A 17,075-nucleotide genomic window follows, 5' to 3' on the forward strand; every position below is an offset into this window, starting at 1 on the left:
GTGTGGTAGAAGTGTGTAGGCATCCTTCAGTCTCGAGAGACTATGGTAACGTGCTCTCTATGGAGGACTTGGAACAGCATCTAGTGTGGCTGAGAAGACCAATTGGAGAGTGACAATCCCTTCCACACTGAAGACAAATGCAATCTGTCCCCTGTCCAGCTCCCTGATTTTGCTGTTTTTGGGACTGCCTCTTTGCTTCGGCCTGCTGGACAAGGGTTTATTCAAATTGGAAGAGGCCATGCTTCACCGCCTGCTTCCAGGCTGAATGCTCAGATGTCAAGGTTCCCCATATCTGTTGAGGTCCATTCCTAAGGCCTTCAGATCCTGCTTGTGGATATCCTTGTATGGCAGCTGTGGTCTCCCTCTGGGGTGATTTCCCTACACTAATTCTCCATACAGGAGATCTTTTGGAATCCGACCGTCAGCCATTCTCATGAAGTGCCTGAGCCAATGTAGACATCGCTGTTTCAGTAATGTACAGTATACATGCTAAAAATTCCAGCTTGTACTAGGACTACTCTATTTGGAACTTTGTCCTACCAGGTGATACTAAAAATGCGTCAGAGACAATGCATATGGAGCGTGTTCAGCTTCCTCTCCTGCCAAGCACAAAGGGTCCAGGACTCACTGCAGGACAGGAGTGTGCTCAGGACACAGGCTCTATAGACCTGGATCCTGGTCTATGCCATCAGCTTCTTATTAAGCCATACTTTCAGTCTAGAGAACATGGTACAGTCAACCCTCAACTTCCGAAGGTTCTAGATATGAACTTTTTGATTTATGAACAGCTCAGTTGGCAAAAATTTGCATCGACATTTGAACGGAGCTCGACCTACGAACAAGGTTGAGGCTCCGTTGGCAAGTCAATGCCATTTTTTGGTAACAGCGCCATTTGTAAATGGCCCCCTGCCTTTTTGCCTTCAGAGCTCTCAAAGGGCTTTCTCCATGTCGTTGGGGGGAGGGGGAGCCCTTTGAGAGCTCCAAAGGTGACAACATCTTGCAAAAGTCCGAATAGTCAAAGCTATGTTTTTTCCTATAGCGATATACGGAAGTGAGAGCTGGACCATAAAGAAAGCTGACCGCCGAAGAATTGATGCTTTTGAATTGTGGTGCTGGAGGAGACTCTTGAGAGTCCCCTGGACCACAAGGAGAACAAGCCTATCCATTCTGAAGTAAATCAACCCTGAGTGCTCACTGGAAGGACAGATCCTGAAGCTGAGGCTCCAGTACTTTGGCCATCTCATGAGAAGAGAAGGCTCCCTGGAAAAGACCCGGATGTTGGGAAAGTGTGAAGGCTGGAGGAGAAGGGGACGACAGAGGACGAGATGGTTGGACAGTGTCATCGAAGCGACCAACATGAATTTGACCCAACTCTGGGAGTCCTGGCGTGCTCTGGTCCATGGGGTCACGAAGAGTCGGACACGACTTAATGACTAAACAACAACAAAGGTGCCATATGGTTCCCCTTAGAAGGGTGACAGACTTTTCACTGAGTAGAAAACCAGTTTAGATGTTTAGCCTCTAGGTGGTGCCATCTCTGCTACTGGGCAGGTCCATCAGTTGTTGATCAAAAAGTGATGGTTTACAGCAGCGGTCTCCAATGTTTTTGGGATCGCGGACCAGCTGGGCCTCTGAGGAAAGCGGGGCACCCCCAACGCGTATGCAAAGCAGCTGTGTGGAGGGGAGTGAATGCCCGGGGGGGGGCGGGAGGTCTGTCTCCACGTCCCAGTCTAGCTCAGGCCACTGACCGAGGGTTGATGATCTCTGGTTTACAGAATGCTGTAAACCAGACCTTAGAATCATCTTAGAACTGCAGGGTTGGAAGGGATCCTATAGATCATCAAGTCCAGCCCCTGTCAGGAAGGCATAGTGGGGAATTGGACCCCCAACCTCTGGCTCCGCAGCCAGAGATCAAAACCACTGAGCTGTCCAGCAGCTCAGTAATATCGGAGATGCATTCTGTAATCTAATAAAGTCTCAGGAAATTTCTGGTCTTCCACAATCCTTTTTTTTGGGGGGGGGGGGAGTCACAATTCATAGTCCAGTCCATTCATAGTTTAAAGTGGCATTAAATTGTCCTTAATCCAAAATCCACAAATGGGTAACACCTTTACACCTTTGTGAGGACTACAAACATCCAAAATATGCACATTTTCAAGCTCTCCAGAACTTTTCATCAGGCTCTAGACAGTAAAATATGGGGAAGGGGAGAAGATGCATGGAAGTCCCTTGGTTCCTCTAAATGTCCTGAGCCGCAGAGATCAGCAATTAAAATTAATTCCAAAATGGAAAGTAGAGGCAAAGAGGCAGTCCCGAAAGCAGCCAAATCAGGGAGCTGGACACGGGACAGATTGTATTTGTCTTCAATGTGGAAGGGATGGTCACTCTCAAATTGGCCTTCTCAGCCACACTAGGTGCTGTTCTAAGATCTCTATTTAGAGAACGTTACCATAGTCTCTCAAGACTGATGCCTACAGTACTATCCTCAGACCTGAGTGAAATATGTTGGACCTTGCTTGTCCTCAGCATCTTAAAGATGAGAGGCCTCCTATAAAAAGAACTGGCAAAGCTGTTTCAGTATCATATGTGGCCCTTTCCCTTTTATCCTTCCGAAAAAAGTTAAAGACCCATCTCTTCAGGCAGGCTTTTAACAATCACAATTCAATCCCTGAACCTCATTTTAGCAGATAATTTCAATCTTTCCATGTTTTAATCTTTAAATTTGATTTTAAATCATATATTGTTTAATTTGTCTTTTAATATTTAATTTATTGTCGTTTTAATTGTGTGAATTTTAATGTTGTGAGCCGCTTTGGGCCCCTTGTTGGGAGAACTGCAGTGTACAAATAAAAATAAAAATAATAATTACATTGCATACCCCAGATTTTTCAAGAGCAAAGCACTTGAATCCATGGGTCACTTCCCTTCGCATCTTTCAAATTTATTTTTATAAATGTAATTTTATAAAGAAATAAATATATTTATTTATAAAACAAATTAGTTGCAACAGGCTATCCGATAAGTGTCATTAGCAATGGCAGGTAATTCTGCCATTGCTAATGACCCTTATGGAATATTCCAGCTGCGACCAATGTGTTCCAAAATACGTATATATCACAGAATTAAATAGACGCTAACCATCTGGCTGCTAACCACTTTTTTCCCCTACAGCCTCTTCTCATCTCCCATTTGCACTGTTAAAACCTTTCTGCTGATCCTCCCTTATTTGTTGGTATTCTTGTAAATCCCCTTCCATAGAGTCACATTCTTTAGAAATAGCAGTCTTTGAAGCCTTGCCCACCCCCCATCTTACAATAGAGAAGAAGCACATGGCCCTTTTTTCTATGCAAAACATGCACAACAAAATGCCACGTTTGCATAATAAATAAATGGGGCAAACAAAAGGGAAATACTGTAGAAAAAGCTTCTGCTTCAGTTTACCAAATGTGCCCCTAAAGTAACTGGGAATTGCTTCAGAAGTTTTCCTGGCCGAGTTCTGTATTCAAAACAGCAAGTGGTGAGGGACCACCCCTGTTAAAAGCTATTTTTGTACCAAACCAGCCATGATATTTAACTTTTCAATTAAGAAAACAGCAGACCAGGGATTGGGGAGCTGGAAAGAAATCACCTTTCTGGAATCACACCTGCATTTCATGGAATTTTTCCAGTGGTGCTAGTGTTGTGTTTACCTTTGCTTTTTTGACTCTTGCCTGCCCAAAGTTCAGATGAAGATAAAAATTCATATTTCTTTTGTCTCGCTTCTTGTTAGCAGATTTTGAAAACCATGTTCTCAGAAAAGCTGCTTTCTAACCCGAAAAACGTAAGTGTGGGCACAATAAGAAATCCTTCTTTCAAACTATCGTAGTTTGTGACTACATTATCAAATATTGCAGGATTTGTTGTGGGTTTTTGTATGGGTCAATTCAAACTGTTTTTTTTTCTGACCACACAGTGAAAAAGGCTGATTCGAATACCTCCAGCCCTTTTTGCTCCCAACATAGTTTTTTTTTCCCCTCGGCCCTTGAGAATTTCTTTATTCAAGGTGGAACAATTTGAACTAGCTTTTTCTCGTCTAGTCGGTTGACTTGTCCTTGTCAAGATGACAATCTGTGGTTGGAATTTCAGCAACATTGGCAGTTCAGGACTTTAGGAATGCCCGCCTCTCACAACACATCAAGTGTGAACGCTGAAGTTCTGAATCAATCCGCAGCCCCTGTGTTATCACTGACTGAAAATTCAGTTGGCGTAAAGACTGTGAATCAAATAGCAGAATAGTTCCAACCTTTGTTCCTTTCAAAGGCTTCCATTTGGCTTCTATTACCCCTCCCTAATATGGTGCTTCAGTTTACCGAGTGTGCCCCCAAAGTAACTGGGAATTGGTTTAGAAGTTTTCCTGGCTGAGTTCTGTATTCAAAGCAGCAAGGGGTGAGGGACAACCACTTTGACCAAACTCCGGATTTGATCAAACTCTGGGAGGCAGTGGAAGACAAGAGGGCCTGGTGTGCTCTGGTCCATGGGGTCACGAAGAGTCGGACACGACTAAACGAATAAAAACAACAATATGGTGCCCTCCAGAGGTATTTGACATTGGCCAGGATGGCTAGCAGTGATGAAGATTCTAAGTAAATACATCTAGAGGCCACAGATTGGACTACACGCTAGCTTCCCATAAAAAAGGAACACTCAAGAAAATTTGTTGCCTGAAGCAGGAGAACAGATGTCTTTTCATCCTCAAGTTTAGGGACACAGTACCCAGGACAGAGGCAGAAGATCCCAGAAAAGGGTTTCCCCAAGGATTGTTGTTGTTGTTGTTGTTTAGTCATTAAGTCGTGTCCAACTCTTCGTGACCCCATGGACCAGAGCATGCCAGGCCCTCCTGTCTTCCACGGCCTCCCGCAGTTGGGTCAAATTAATGTTGGTCGCTTCAATGACGCTGTCCAACCATCTCATCCTCTGGCATCCCTTTTTCCTCTTGCCCTCACACTTTCCCAACATCAGGGTCTTTTCCAGGGAGTCTTCTCTTCTCATGAGATGGCCAAAGGATTGGAGCCTCAGCTTCAGGATCTCTCCTTCCAGCGAGCACTCAGGGTTGATTTCCTTCAAAATGGATAGGCTTGTTTTCCTTGCAGTCCAGGTGACTCTCAAGAGTCTCCTCCAACACCACAATTCAAAAGCATCCATTCTTCCCCGATCAGCCTTCTTTATGGTCCAGCTCTCACTTCCATCCATCACTACTGGAAAAACCATAGCTTTGACTATGCGGACCTTTGTTGGCAAGGTGATGTCTCTGCTTTTTAAGATGCTATCTGGGTTTGTCATCGCTTTCCTCCCAGGAAGCAGACATCTTTTAATTTTGGGGCTGCTGTCACCATCTGCAGTGATCATGGAGCCCAAGAAAGTAAAATCTGTCACTGCCTCCATATCTTCCCCTTCTATATGGCCAAGGATATGATCATTCAAATCCCAAAAATGGAAAAGCAACCAGAGAGATTTGCTGTGAGCTGTGGAATATGGGTGTAACCTGCCCAGAGTAGTGCCTAGAACTAGTTGGGCAATATACAAGTTTATGAAATATACTTATATTTCATAATATTATGAAATATATATATATATTTCATAAACTTGTATATTGCCCAACTAGTTCTGGGCAATACTCTGGGCTGTGTGTGTGTGTGTGTGTATGTGTGTGTGTGCATATATATACACATACATACATATACATATATACATATACACACACTTATACATATACATATACACACACACACATATATACATATACATATATACACATACACATACACATACACATACACATACACATACATATACATATACATATATATCCTGTGGGTTTGCTATGCATGCACACTTTATTGTGTAATTCTGCTTTTGCTGCAGATGTTTACGAGATATTTTCCTTATGTTTCCTGATTCTGCACATTTTCCTTACTGGAAAGGAAGTGTGAGATTTGTTTCCCACTGAGTGTGAGTGTACCATGCTTCAGATCCTAGCCATGTAAGGAGTACATGCTGTAGGAAAAATTAGTGAATGCACTGACAGAACTCAAAACCCATGCAAATGAATCTGGGATGAAGAGAGAGGCCCAGATCTGTGGCAGTGATTCCATCATGCCATTTTGAGCTACTCTATTTCCACCCTCCCCTCCCCCATTCTGTTAGTTTTTTAAAAAGGAAAAAATAACTTTAGTTCTTCTGAACCCTTCATAAAGGCATTCTTAGAAAGTTTCTGTACCAGCGATGGCTATAGCAAAGCACAGCTAGTAAAAAGTACAGGCCTTAGAATAATAGAATCATGAAGTCGGAAGGGGCCTATAAGGCCATCAAGTCCAACTCTCTGCTCAAGGCAGAGAATACAGTACGTTGGGAAGTTATTCTATGGACTAAGGTTCTCAGAATTTCTTAGGGGCTGGATGTGTGGGAGTAGTAATAAAAATGAAAATTAAAAAGCCAGGTGGACTTTGGACATTCTGAAAACACAGCTAAATGGTACCTTTATGAGACCATTAAAATCTCACAAACAGGCAAGTTTGCAATGTTCCAAATGAAATTCACTGCATCATTGTTTAGGTCGATCTTTTATTGCCACAAGATGGGAGGATAATGTTTGCACTGAGTTCTTTGTCAAAAATGCAAAACTACTAAAAACACACATGCAACAAACCCACACACATCTAGCTACTAACATTTGCTTGGAGGCTTTTATCTTGAAATACATTTTAAAAGGTTCTCTTTTTTAAAAAATGTGTGCAGTGTTTTTACATTATTCATGTATTTTTGAAGCTTTTAAGCATTCAAGAGTCATTTTGCCATTTTTAATGGTCTCTGCTCTCAACCTATTCCGCTTTTGTTACGCACATCTCTCTCTCTCTCTCTCTCTCTCTCTCTCTCTCTCTCTCTCTCTCTCTCTCTATCTATCTATCTATCTATCTATCTATCTATCTATCTATCTATCTATCTATCTATCTAAATGCCGCCCACACTACCCAAAGGTCTCTGGGCAGCTTACATTTAAAATACAATAAAAATTCAGAACAATTAAAATACAATTAAAATATATATAAAAATTGCCATCGGACCCACAGCTAATATTATTTCAATTAAAAGCCTTTTATTTTATTTATATGTATGCCTCCCTGTCTTGTATGAAAGCCATAACAAGAACAACTTTATGTTAAGGGAAAGGGAGGATAAAGACGAAAGACTGAAGAAGCAGGGGAAAATGCTTTTAAATCTTTGGGAAGGTCTAAAATCCTTGCAGAGCATAGAAAAGTTACTTTTTAAGATCACAACTACTCATCCTTTCGGGGAGTTGTCCTAAAAATTAAAATACTCAAACTTTCCTTTGCTGAGCCAAAAATTCCCCTTCAATTGGGTGTATAATTAATTATTTCTTCCTCTCCTGCTCCTCCCTAATTAGGTCATGTACATTTCCCTCATAAATTAAAATTTCAATCCTAAAAAAACCTCTTAGTGAAGCCAAATTGTAGCAAAACCTGATTGACAGACATCACATAACCAATGAAGATACTCGAAATGTCCTTGCTCTCTCATTGGTTCCGAAGCTAAAGGAGGCGGAATGTATAAACTAAGATGAAGAGAATACCCCTGTTCATTCACCGTTTTAATGTTGCATGTGAGCTAAAAGTGATAATTTACTTTATTATAGCATATGTCTGAGGAAAACCACATTTGTAGTTCAATGCGGGACAACCAGTAGAAATAGCAGAGAAGAGAAGGGAAACAAAATGCAAGGGAGATAGGGAAAGTTACAGAAAATTGGATGCAGACTTCCAAAGAATAGCAAGGAGAGACAAGAGGGCCTTCTTAAATGAACAATGCAAAGAAATAGAGGAAGATAACAGAAAAGGAAAGACCAGAGATCTGTTCAGGAAAATTGGACATATTAGAGGAACATTTTGCGCAAAGATGAACATGATAAAAGACAAAAATGGGAGGGACCTAACAGAAGCAGAAGACGTCAAGAAGAGGTGGCAAGAATACACAGAGGAATTATATCAGAAAGATTTGGATATCCCGGACAACCCAGACAATGTAGTTGCTGACCTTGAGCCAGACATCCTGGAGAGCGAAGTCAAGTGGGCTGTTTGGTATGGAGTGCAAGGCTCGTCCTCCCAGGGAGGGGCCATTGAACATCTGGGTGATTATGGGTAGAGGGAGATATGGTGTTGGCAGGGCCCCTACTTGTGTCAGAAGAACGGTGAACAGATGTTTGAAAGCTGTACACCGTTCTGGAACTCTGACCAACCGTCAGTATCGAGGTAGCCAGTTTAGCCTACCCTCCACTCTAAAATTGGTGCAGGTCTGTATCCAATAAATTCCAGCTTATTTATGATCTTATTCTGGAAGAGGATGCAGACCTGGCGTGCATAACCGAAACTTGGATTAGTGGGGAAGGGGGTCCTTCCCTGGCCCTTGTCTGTCCTCTCAGTTATGCTGTCCAGCACCAGGGTAGACTGGAGGGACGGGGGGGAGTGGCCATTGTATATAAAAACACCCTGGAGGTTACTAGGCGCTCTGCTCTGGTAATGCTGGGTCTAGAGGCCCTCCACATGTCGATAGGGGCCATGGATGGTATTGGGATTTTGCTGGGCTACCGTGCTCCCCATGACCCAGCCATCTCCTTACTGAAGCTAGCGGACTTTGTCTCCGTGGCACTGTTGGAGCTTTTCCATATAGTCCGCGACCTATCCGGAATTGGTCGAAGGGACGGGCCTCCCTCTAGTATCTCACCCGACTAGTGTTGCCAGATGTCAGGCAAAAGGAGGACATGTCCTCCTTTTTAGCCTAATGTCCTCCATCAGGCAGGCAAAGATAAAAACCTTTAAAATGTCAGGCTTTTGTATATTTTATGTTATAATTTTGGATGGGAGGGGGAGAGGTGGAAAGACCCCCTCCCCCCTGGCTTTCCCCGCCCCCACTTGCCCACCTACCCCCAGTATTTTGGGGAAAAAAACTCCATTGAATTTATTTTTATTTTTTAACATGACCGTTTCATGGTCGGTTCACTAAGAGATATTTATTGGCAGCTATTGTAATAGAATTGTATTGACTGTGGGTTTAATCTGGAACGATTCAAATGTAACATTCAATATGTCCTCCTTTGTCCTCCTTTTTGGCTTTCTATGTCCTCCTTTTAGTACCCATGTATCTGGCAACCTTACACCCGACCATTTTGCAGCATTTTTAAAATCTAAAGTGAAGGCCATCTGCTGGGAGCTTTCTCCTTTTTTGGACACAGTGGATCAAGCAGAGATGTCCAGCGCTCCGACTTGCCCGGCAAGTTTCAATCTCTTTCAGCCTGTGATGCAGAATGGGCCATAGCAATAATTAATGGGTCTTTCCATGAGGGCAGGGTTCCCCCTGCCCTCAAGGAGACACTCATTAGGCCCATAAGAAAGAAACTGAATTTGGCGGCGGATGATATTGGCAATTATAGGCCCATTGCCAATGTTTCTTTCATTAGTAAAGTCGTCGAGAGGGTGGTGGCTGATCAACTTCAGGCACATTTGGATGAAACAAATGCCCTGGATCCATTCCAGTCAGGCTTCAGGCCGCGCCATGGTACAGAAACAGCATTGGGGATCGGTGGACTGGCGTTGGACTGGCTCTGATCCTTCTTGGAGAATTGTCTTCAGAGAGTCCAGTTTGGGGAAGGGGACTCGGCCCCGTGGAGCCTCAGTTGTGGAGTTCCGCAAGGCTCGACCCTCTCCCCAATGCTGTATATGAGGCTGCTGGGTGGGATCACCAGGGGGTGTGGAGCATCGTGCCATCAATATGCTGATGACACTCAGCTCTATATTTCCTTCTTTCCAACCACAGAGGATACTATTCTGTCCCTGCAGCGTTGTCTGGGGTCTGTACTGCAATGGATGCAGGAAAACGGGCTGAGGCTGAACCCGGACAAGACGGAGGTCCTGAGGGTCAGTGGTTTGGGAAACTCCCTCTCTTTTGGAGGGGGTGACTCTCATTGCTAAGAATGAGGTTCGCAGCTTGGGGATACATCTGGACCTGGCGCTCACCATGGAAACTCAGATAGCGTCAGAGCTCCGCACCGCCTATTTCCACCTTTGGCGGATTGCCTGGCTGCATCTCTTTCTTGACATTGGTGCATTCACCACCTTGGTCCATGCGCTCATAATCTCAAGATTAGACCACTGTAATGCGCTCTATGTGGGGCTGCCTTTGAGATTAATTCAGAAACTACAAATGGTGCAGAACACAGCGGCCAGACTTCTTAGTGGGGTGAAGAAATATCAACATATTACTCCCACTCTGGTTGCATTGCATTGGCTGCCCATTCGATTCTGTGTTGATTTCAAAGTTCTAATGATCACATACAAAGCCCTAAATGGTTTAGGACTTCAATAGTTTGTGGAACGCCTCCTCCCACTTAGATCTACTCGTATCACCTGATCTAGCCAGGAGGGGCAACTGAGGAGCCTAATGCTGAGGGAGGCCCAGAAAGAAAAAACAAAACACCAGGCCTTCTCGGCAGTGGCTCCCAGGCTTTGGAACATGCTCCGCCCCTGAGACTCATCTGGCCCGGTCGCTGGGCATTTTGAAAAACCAACTTATTTATTGTAAATAAATAAATAAAACCTGGTTACAGTATATAGACAGGCCTTCCCTCCAGACTCTATGTAATTCTCTTTCTCTCTTTCTCTATTCTGTTTAGAGTTAATGTCGGGAACCGTTACCTTATATTGATTGTTTTTATTACGTGCTTGTGAGCCGCCCAGAGTAAATTATGTCTAAATGGGCGGCAAATAAATAAATAAATAAATAAATAAATAAATAAATAAATAAATAAATAAATAAATAAATAAATAAATAGGCAGCCAGCCAACAGGGTCACCCTAATAGTCAAATTGTAAGGTTTTGCTTTTCTCCAAATTCAAATAGCTTAACTCTACACTTGTTTCCATTGACCCAATGAAGGAGTTAAAAAAATAGGGAATTCCTTATCAAAGAATGAACCCAGTGAACATTATACAGTATGTGTTTCTAGTTATGAATGGCATGAATCTGACCACAATTCCAAGGACCTACCAATGAATTCTCAACATCGAGCCTGAAATGTACTGAATTAGGAATGCAGGTGTATCTCCACAGTCCTAAACTGATTATCGGGAACTTGAATGCCCAAGGGGCATCAATTGCATGCCTAGTTCTTTGTTCTGGTTCTGTTACCGAATTGCGAACTCAGCACTAAAAATTAAGCAAGAAATCAGTCTTTACGCAACTTGCCATAAACATTACTTAAAATAGCCCTTGGCTTGACTACGCCTGTGTGGCTCTCTGAAATAAATAGAAGCCTCCTGGCCACTGGAAATCCAGCTGAGCAAGAATCAAGATTCACTTCAGTTTTGGTGAGTGGAAGTGACACCTGAAGCTAGAATGGGAGCCAAGCATCTCGTGTTGTTTTGGGCACTGTGCCTTGCCTGTCATGTTATGGTTGCAAGTAAGTACTGTCGTGTTTTCCATTGCCATCTTTTCCCTTAGTTTGACATTAATCCTGGAAACTTTTCTGTTTCATGCTGCTAGCATGCTGCTTTTCTCCATGGATCTCAGAGAAGCATCCACGCTCACAACCATCTTGTGAGGTAGACGGAAGTGGAGAGCTTGTAACTTGCCCAGAACCCTAATTAGACATCTAACCTCTTAAGAAAGGTCTGCTTCTAATGGTGTGTTAACTGTCCTGTCTAGTTCTGCCCTGAGCTTCCGTCTTCCACCTTAGCCGCTGCACCACTCTGAAGTCATATTTGTGCCACAAGCTTTAAATCCTATTCTTTTCTGCCAGGCCTTTTCTATTAGTGGCCCTGCTTAGGGATCAACAGTAATTTGATGGGGGGGTGAAAGAGGAAGTATAAACCCTGGGCTCCTCTTGTGTCTTTGACTTGTTGACTTGTGTCTTTGACATACTACATGATGTAAAAGTTAATGTGAATCAGGCCGGAGGCTGCCACCACCGTACCTATTTTTCCCCGCTCCACTGGGGCTTCTACTTCACATTGGTTCAGGCTAAATTGATATAGAAGGGTTTGTTGCCAATTTAATTTAAAGCCACTGCACCTGATTTCAGCATCAGGAAGAGAGGTGGGGCAGCAGAAAAACTGGCTTGCCATTTGAATCCTTTTCATCCCACACCTGGTACAGTACCAGGTGCAGCTTGCCTAAGGCCACACAGGCTGGCTCTTTTCCTGGGAGACATAGTGGGGAATTGAACTCCCCACCTCTGGCTCGGCAGCCCAATGCCTAAACCACTGAGCCATCCAGCCACAGTCATGTAAAAAAGCAGCATTGTTTCTAATTCATCTGAATGTATCACACCAGGCTTGGAAAAGTTACCGGTTTGGACTACGGCTTCTACAATCTGTCTGCAAACAAGTTTACCTGAGCTTAGGGAATTCTTCAGGTGGTAGTCCAGAGAAGCAACTTTTCCATGACCTGCATACAGCGAATGAGATCCTGGTTGCCCCAGTTCGGATAACACTAAAGCTGCCCGGATTTCACCCTGTGAATCCTCTGCTAGAAAGCTCTAGTGCATAAGGAGAGAATTTGAGGTGCACCCACAGTTGGCAGCTAAAGTGACATCTGCTTGTTCTGCCGATACATGAGTTCTGTTCCTTCCTCTCGGTGTGTGCATTCTCAGGATTTTTTTTCAGAAGAAAACATTTTTTGACATCCAGATTTCTGCTGTTTCTTTGTGTGACCTGTCACAACAAATTGGGACCCCATTAACTGAGGTATGTCTGAGCACCTTGTCATTTAGCTGCAATTAGATGCAGCAAGTTATGTTAACTTTCTATGAACACTGACAGGACGCCAGCCAATATCTTGGACATTAAAAGAAAAAGTTCCATCCTAATGTTCTGTGTTCAGGAATGTTTTGGAATATTCTCAAAGCATGGGTTGAAAAATACAATTTCGCACCCTGAAATGTTGGGGTGCACATGTGGAACTCAAACACGCCCAGTTGAGCGCCTTGGGACACGCTCCAGGGTTGAGGCTTTTGTGTGAAAATAGCAAGGCTGGGTGAGAAGAATGGGTGTCACATCTTTTTTTCCTTTGTTCCATGCATTCCGTGTATATGCAATTGTTCTGTGAAAAGGGTGGATGAAAACACATCGACCACCCATCATGAGCCAAGCTCAATTATTTGGATTGAAGCCCAGCATCAGCTCTGAGTAATACTAATTCACTTGTGCAATACATGGAAACAGTCATAATTTCCCATAACTTCTTCAGTTTGCAGAATATGACTATCCTTGGGGCAGAATTACAATTTTTTTTAAAATTTGGAGAATGAAATTATACCTGATTTATTGCATAAACCTATGGACCAGAAGGGACGTGGTGGCGCTGCAGGCTAAACTGCAGAAACCTGTGCTGCAGGGTCAGAAGACCAAGCAGTCATAAGATCGAATCCACGTGATGGAGTGAGTGCCCGTTGCTTGTCCCAGCTTCCGCCAACCTAGCGGTTCGAAAGCATGCAAATGCAAGTACAGTAGATAAAAAGGGACCACCTCGGTGGGAAGGTAACAGCGTTCTGTGTCTAAGTTGCACTGGCTATGTGACCACGGAAGATTGTCTTCGGACAAAACGCTGGCTCTATGGCTTGGAAACGGGGATGAGCACCGCCCCCTAGAGTCAAACACAACTGGACAAAAATTGTCAAGGGGAACCTTTACCTTTACCTTTATGGACCAGAACTTGGCTGGAGTAAAAATACATACAATGGTAATCGTGCAAGTGGTTTACCTTGTTTGTTGGGACATCAACTGCATGACTAATTCCAGGTTTTGGTGGAATCGCATGTGTCTTTCTCTCTGTCTGCAGCGCATTATCATCTCATCATGATTTGTTGGCATTATGGACCTAAATTAGGAAGTGCTGGATTCAATCCCGGCTGTGGAATAATCTACCAACGGAAATCCGCCTGGCTCCCTCGCTGGGTATTTTTAAAAGCCACTTAAAAACTTGGATCTTAAGGCAGGCCTTCCTTCCAGTCAATTAACTGTTTCGTTTCTTTAATTTCCCATCTTGATAATGTATATATCCACTAGTTTGTTGCTTGTATTATTAAGTTTTAATAACTATATTATTTAATTGTATTTTAGCATTTTTTGTAAGCCGCCCCGAGTAGACTTTGTCTAGAGGGGCGGGGTATAAATCTAAATAAAGTAAAGTAAAGGCTCTGTCCTGAAACTCTTTGGCTCCCCATAGCAAATTCACTCCACCTCACTCTCCTGGAAGTTCTCTGGATAAAAAATATGATGAATTAAAATCAATGATGAATTAATATTGGGAATGATGAAATCTGATAAAATGTCATGTCGCTTGCACGCAGGTATTGACATGGAAACCTCCATGGCCCATATGGGAAGATGTAGATGCTTGAAGTTCACCACATCAGCCTTCAGCCCTAAACAGATTAAATCCATTAAAGTGATTCCTCATGGCATACGTTGCCAAAGGACGGAAGTCATGTAAGCAAAGCTACCCTTGGTTTTGAAAGACAGTTAAATAGTGAGGGATGCAAAACAAATTACTTTTTAAAAAATTTTTGTTCCAGATTAACTACAAAAAATGACTGGAAAATCTGTGTCCGGCACAATACTCCCTGGGTGCTCAGATTACTTAAGCAGGTGACAAAAAGGTACCATCTTCCACTTTTTTGGAGAAAGAAAATATGTTTCCATAATATTGTTTTGGGACTAAATGCAGGTTTTCCTATTCTCTTTAAGAGTATGGTCTCATTTTAGAACTGAGAATTTGGCTTAAACCTATTATTGAGAGTGTTTCAGAATTCCCAGAATCTAAGGGCCTGTCTACATGGACATTTGTCCTGCTCTTTGATGCACTGATGGATCAGTTAGTCTGTTCTTTTTTTTCTGGTCTTCACACATGGATATGGCTGGAGCAGACCATTTTGCCCCAAACTATACCTTTTTAAAAACTCATTAGGAGGTTCCAGCAAATGGAGTTGGAACAGTCTGAACTAGAGCCCTGCATCTCCTTCCAGCATCAGCTTCTGGTATCCTGAACCATCTTATGAGCTGCTTCAGGATATCAGAAATTGAACACTTCCCCTGGTCATCTGCGGAGGGTCAGAGAAAGTAAAAACTATTTTTAATTGATTCAGCTAAATAGTTGTCGATGTGTTGAACCGTATTGCGGAACAAAACTGCAGCTGTAGGCAGTTTCTTGATCGGCTATACAGACAGCCAAACAAAAATCATCTAGCGGATGTAAAAAAAAGTAATTTCACTTTCCCTGACCCTCTGCAGATGATCAGGGGAAGCATTTAATTGACACAAAAAGATCAATATGCCATTCAGACGGGAGTGTGCCAAATGGCATAACACTCCTCCTCGACCACAACTAACCCTTTGCAGGCTGATTCCGCTGGCACCAAAGCGGTCAGCTTGGCCAGACCCTAGTGTAGCCACTAGTCACACTGGCTCAGGGGATTCTGGAAACTGTAGTCCAAAATGGGAGCATTTCAATCCTCTCTCCGCAGCCAGAATGACAATCATACAAACTCTTTGAAGTGTAGGTTACTGACACTTGTTCTTCTGGTGTGCTGGTTCTGTTCTGTTTTTAAGTGAAATGCAGTGAGGCTGGTAGGTTTTTAATTCCCTTCCCCAGCCCAATCATAGTTGAAAAGTAGAAAGAGAGGATTGCTGTTGTTGCCGAAATGAGCTTGAGTGAAAATTCTTGAATCCTTTTTTGCTCAAAGGAATTCTTTATCTGTGCTGGTAACATAATTATAAATACCCACAACAGTGCTGATAGAACACCATTTAATCTAAAATGTTCTTAAATAAGTACTCTGTATACCCTTCAGTGTTGTTGTTAGAACTTTGGAGAAAGATGCCCGAATTTCTGCACAGCAACGAATAATTCCACATTTATTTTAATATAAATAACTGATGTTGTTCCCAAGCCTTTCAGTACTTTTTTTAATGATTGAAGTATTTTTACTCCGAAGACACCTCTGCATGCTCACTGTTTCCTTTTTATTCACTGCAGACAATGAAAACATGGACTTTTTTTGACCCAGGAAAATTAATGAGAAGCTAAAAGCATGGAAGAAATAATCCTAACCTGCCACTCTCAGTTTGCCTTCTAATCATATAGTTACCTCTACACGAAACAGCAGTTTACAGCCATCGTAACCCTTTGGAGGTTCAGAATGATGGGCGTCAGCAAGTGACTTTATGCTTTTAGGATAACACATGGCATCTGCATTGTAAAATTCTCTTTTAAAAAGCTTGGCATGTCTGGCAAACCAGCTATTAATTATATTAATTATAAACAGCCAATGATTTCTCAGGTACCTATAGATGTTATAGCAAAGCTGTCAAATACACCTTGAATCATTTGAGTTGTACTTCTGCTTTTAAATGAGCCACTTTCTAATTCTCATGTTTTAACATATTACACACTACCTTCCTTCCGGTTACACCATTTTCCCCCCAGTAATAGGATCTTTCATGGTGTTTACTCCCACAGCCTATACAGTATTTATTTATGAATGTAGGAACTGCTTTGATGGGTCAATAGGGAAGTATTTCGAAGTCCAGCTTTCTGTCTTTAAAACAAGCACCAGCCTCTTTAAAACAAGCACCAGTTGTCTTGTGGGAAGAGACAAAGAAATAGTTAAAGGACGGTCAAGCCTATTCTGACGAGGTGGTTTAGATCTAAATCATTGGACTGTGTCACATATGCTCGTAAGGAACTCCCCATGTTAAAAAAGAATTGTCTTCTCAAACTCTCATGCACAAGGAGCCTTATATGGGGTAGCAAAGCAAAGCAAAGCATGCTGGTTATATACTGCCCCATAGTGCTTAAAGCACTCTCTGGGCAGTTTACAAGTTAATTACTCAAGCTACACATTGCCCCCAAGCAAGATGGGTACTCATTTTACCAACCTCAGAAGGATAGAAGGCTGAGTCAACCTTGAGCCAGCTACCTGGGATTGAACCCCAGGTCGTGAGCAGTTTTGGCTGCAGCACAGCAGTTTA

General features: G+C 42.8%; 1 non-coding gene across 1 annotated transcript; it reads left to right on the forward strand.

Annotated features, from left to right (window-relative positions):
* Window positions 1-11,274: 11,274 nt before the first annotated feature.
* Window positions 11,275-16,502, forward strand: LOC140707654 (uncharacterized). The gene is made up of 4 exons (XR_013545761.1): window positions 11,275-11,506; window positions 14,396-14,534; window positions 14,621-14,704; window positions 16,081-16,502. It is a non-coding gene; the product is annotated as an uncharacterized LOC140707654 (transcript).
* Window positions 16,503-17,075: the final 573 nt, after the last annotated feature.

The sequence above is a fragment of the Pogona vitticeps genome, chromosome 5, assembly GCF_051106095.1.
Source record: "Pogona vitticeps strain Pit_001003342236 chromosome 5, PviZW2.1, whole genome shotgun sequence".
Lineage (NCBI taxonomy): Eukaryota > Metazoa > Chordata > Lepidosauria > Squamata > Agamidae > Pogona > Pogona vitticeps.